We start from the raw sequence: 4,772 nt of genomic DNA, 5'->3' as shown, positions 1-4,772 counted from the left end.
ATCTCTCTGCTTCCCCATTGAAGACATAGGCACCTAAGGTAACCCTTCTATCTTGAGGGCATAGCATTCATTCCAATATCTTCTCTATTCTCATTAACCAGTCCTCTGCCTCTATGGGTCCACCACCTATGAATGATAGAGGCTTCATATCTTGGAATAATTTTAAGTTTTTGTCCATTACAGTGCTTCCACTGCCTCCAGCCTGAGTGAGTACTCTTTATCATTTGGGTCATAGCTGACATCATTTATGCAATAGATTCCATAGTAGCATTGATGCTACTATTTGAAGGCTCTGCTACTACCGATATTTCCCTCCTAATCTCTTCCGTAGTGCCATTAGTGGCATCGTTTTCAGGGTCTAAGACTCTGAGATATAACGCAATGAAATAAAATTAGCAATATATAACACATACCATACACCATAACAAACCTAGTGAATCATCCTATTGGCTTTTTTATATTGATCAATACTCCTAAACCTTTGCTATGATATCACTTTTGTCACGACCCGGCCCAGTGAGCTAGCATGGATGTGGCGGGAACAAAGGTCAGACGGTAGGATAACTTATCTAATGTCTAAATCTATCTCCATAATAATTTGAAAGAGTCTCTAAAACATCAAATTTGAAAACATACAAACATAAAATTCAAACAGATTCATAATTACCTTTCCTTGGGAGCTCCTCTCCTACGATAAACATTGTCATTTCTTCTACTCATTTTTGATTAATTTAAGCTTATCTGAAAAAATGTTAACAACTAACATTAAGCCGAAGCTTAGTAAGTAAAATACAATTCTAAACTATAATAAACAATGCAAAATGAATAATATGTTAAATGTCAAATGTATTTAAAATATAACATAAATTGATTCCTTAATAACATGTCATTAACATAAACATAAATCATACATTCATGTCATTTCATAATTCACTTTTCATATCCATATTATTTTTCATAACTTTCTCTTTTCGTATATATTACAACTGTCACAGGAGCCACCGTCTAGTACCATAAATGTACTCCTTTACCATTTTTCTTTTTCATATCCTTTATTATATTAATGTGCATGAGTACAGCGTCCCCAGCTAGTACCATCAGGGGGTGAGCTCCATCATTTTAGCATGCACATACAAGCATTCAATATAACATTCATATCATATCATATCATTTCATTTCATCTTATTTCATATAACATATAAACTCTATCATATAAGGCCATAAAATATAATATGCAATTTGTATGATCATTCAATTAATATAAGTAAAAAATATGATTGGTCTATCAAATCATATAACATGTGAGAAATAAAAAGATATTACTGTAATTAAAAAACCATACATACTTACAAAAGTTTGGAATTTGATTCTCTATGTTATTCCTCCTTCCCTTGAGATCACCTCAAATAGAACCTACAAGAATTAATTTCGTCTTAAAAATCTACAAAATAAATCAAAATAAAATTCTCCTTCTCATTCTAAATTATCCTAAGTTCTCTCTCTCTCCCTCTCCCTCTCTAAATGATTACAAAAGGTAATTATACATATTTAAAAAAAAAATCATAATTTTGCCAAATTACACAATTTAAACAAAATAACCCTTTATCCTAAACCTAAATGAATTTAAATAATTTATATTTTCAGAATTACCTTAAAACCCTAAATTTGGAAAACATAATTTCATTAATATTATTATTTTTGCATGCTTAAACTTCCTATTCATCAAATTAATATTTTTTGAAAACAAATTTTTGGATTTAAATTAAATTAAAATTATGAATAATAATATTTCATGAAAACTCCTAATTTCTTCCCTTAAAAACTTCCCTGAGACCAATAGAAATATTATACAACAACAACAACAACAACATCAAGCCTTTATCCCACTACGTAGGGTCGGCTACATGAATCCTTTTTCTCCATTGTGTTCTATTAAAAGTCAAATTCTCGTTTAAATCTAATAAAGAAAGGTCATTCCTAATATTTTCTAACCAAGTCTTTTTAGGTCTACCCCTACCTTTCTTAACATAAGTCAAATCTAATACCTCTACTCTCCTAACCGGGTCATCGCAAGGCCGCCGTTTTATGTGACCAAACCATCTAAGGCGACTTTCTCTAATCTTATCTTCTACTGGGGCTACTCCAACCTTTTCACGTATATGCTCATTTCGTATCCTATCTCTAAGGGTAAGAAATTTTCATGGAAAAAAAAAATTTGCAAAACCCTAACTTTCCAAATCTAAAAATTTTTAAAGAAAATCTCATTTCCAAGCATAAAAGCATCTCTTAAACCTATTATATCATTCTCTTAAAGAAAATCCAAGTTTTCCCTCAAACCCTAAATTTTCCTTAAAGAAAAATTCTATAAAATCATGAGAAATCTATTGAAAACAACTCACCTTAACTTTCCCTTAATCTTCCCTGCAAGTTTCTCCACGAACGGCTACTGGAAATCCGCCGCCGGAGCCACCCGTCGCCTCCCTTGCAATCACCTCTTCTCTCGGTTCCTCCTCCCTTCGGTTCAGCCGACCAAATGAGCGGAAGGAATGAAGGGGGTTTCGGTTCTTCCATAATTTAAGGAAATATGGATTGCAAAAGACTCTTTTGCCCTCACTTAAACTCTCAAAGCCTTAATAAACACTAGAGTACTTTGGGTATTATGAGACTTCTCAAATTTTTATTTCCTAAATTAAGCAAAATTAAATATAAGTTTTATATATCAAATATCTTAGAATTTTGCGTAGAATTTTATAAAATTAATTTCGTTGAAATCCTACAACTTTGAATTCTTCAATTAAAACTCGTCGCGGCACTTTGAAAAGCGTGCGAGGTCTAAAACGGCATTTTTCAGGTTTTATAACCGTTAGGTACCCAGTGCTTGTGCATATTATTTCTCATACTTCATTTTATATATTTTTAATCATAAAATTTATTTATCGAATTTTTGAATTAAATCTATTATAATTATATCAAAAAAATTCTTCATATTTTGATTTTTTTTTAAGCATTATACTTCTCGATATTTTTTATGTATAAGAATTTTATCTTGTATTTTATCTTAATGTTGTATCATAAATTAATTAATTTTGTAAAAAATATTTAGATTTCAAAAAAAATAAGATATTTCTAATTTATTATCTTAATTAGTAATAAATAATTTTTAAACTTGAATCTTTAAAATTAATGATTAATTTTTGAATTAAAAAAAAAATGACACGTGAACAGTGCCGTGTTCATCTTCGATGAAATGAAATGACATAAGAATTGCCCCTCCGTTGGAGCAAAGAACGGCAAACACTTATTTTTCATTCCATTGGAGATGCCCTTACCCCCCTCCAGTTCCCCTTCCTCGCCGGCCGGCCGTCCGGCGAAACGCTCGTCAGAGAAGGTACCTCTTCTCTCTCTATCTCTAACAGCTCTCTTATCTCTCTCCTAAGCAGCGTTCGTCGTCTTCTTCAATGAGAGAGAATGGCTGCCACTGCGTGCGTTTGACGGTTTGAGATTAAAAATTAAAATAGCTACAAAGGACAAAAAAAATTCAGACATTCTATGTCTGGTCTTCTCGGGGCCTCGACGCGACGTCCCCACAAAAATTAATTTTTTTTATTGTTTTGGGTTTTTCTGGAAGAATTCTTAAACGGTGGGCCCCAGCTCTGTCCGGGCGCTCTTAGGGCCAGGTCGCCAGGTTCAGGCACATGGGAGAGAGAGCTGCACTCCGCCCCTTTATTTTTTCAAAATTACAGTTCCAAACTATTTATTTTGCTTTATACCCAAATTTCATTTAAAATTGCACATATTAATAAATTTCCAGCATTGTCTTTGTTTCTTTATTGCAGCTTGCGCATGCTTTTTATATGAAATGTTTGGGGTGATTTTTAAAAATTTTTATAAGTTAATTTTGTTTACATTCGTTTTAAATATATATTTATAGCAATTTTATGTGTTTTCAAAGGATAATTACTGTAAAAATTTGGCAGAAGCCCCTCGGGCTATGCAACTAAAATCTATCAACTTTTGCAATTTTAGTAATAATCAAGTAGTTTTACGCAAAAGATTTGGTAAATCAATATCTGCGCAGGCGAGAACCGCTTATATAAACAATGGTGCATTTAATTCTAGGCGCTGAACAGAGAGAGAGAAAGGAAAGAGGGCATTAGAACATAAATTCGGAAATATATAACAGTTTTTTTTTTTTTTGAATTTCATTTCTTCTTTTGTTCAGGTGTTCCTAAAGAGGAGAAGGAGACTCAAGAGAAGAGGAAAGGTCCCTGCTTTAAACTAAGCTAACTCGAAAGAGACTCCAAGCAACCGAGAAAGAAGCAGGGAGAGGTCATGGGAGGAGAAAGCTCGCCGCCGGTTGCCGTACCGGAGCTCAAGCTTTGGTTCATCGCCGGCGAGGAGGAGGAAGACGACGAAGAGCAGCTTTTTCTCCATTAACTAAGGTGTAGTTACGGTGATATTGGCGCTGAAGGCTCAATCAATTCTTTCCTCCTGATTAACCTTTACTGTTTTTTTTCTTCTTTGTTTTTTAAATTTCTGGGTATGTGTGTAATTTTTACTTTATTTTCTTAGGGTTAATTACTGGTTTGTCCTGCAGCTTTTGTCACACTATGAAATGAGATCATGATTTTTTTTTTTTGAAAAAATGTTTATTTAATGATATGATGGTGATGATAAAAATAATATTATCACTCATCATCTTCTCATTATTTCTCTCCGTTTTGTTCTCTTTGTATTTTTTTTTTTTTTTAATTTTTTAGGCCTTTGTTTAT

Source organism: Dendrobium catenatum, unplaced genomic scaffold (genome assembly GCF_001605985.2).
Source record: "Dendrobium catenatum unplaced genomic scaffold, ASM160598v2 fragScaff_scaffold_1038, whole genome shotgun sequence".
Classification (NCBI taxonomy): Eukaryota; Viridiplantae; Streptophyta; class Magnoliopsida; order Asparagales; family Orchidaceae; genus Dendrobium; species Dendrobium catenatum.
The sequence above is the reverse complement of the archived record's forward strand: the minus strand, read 5'-3'. Positions refer to the sequence as shown.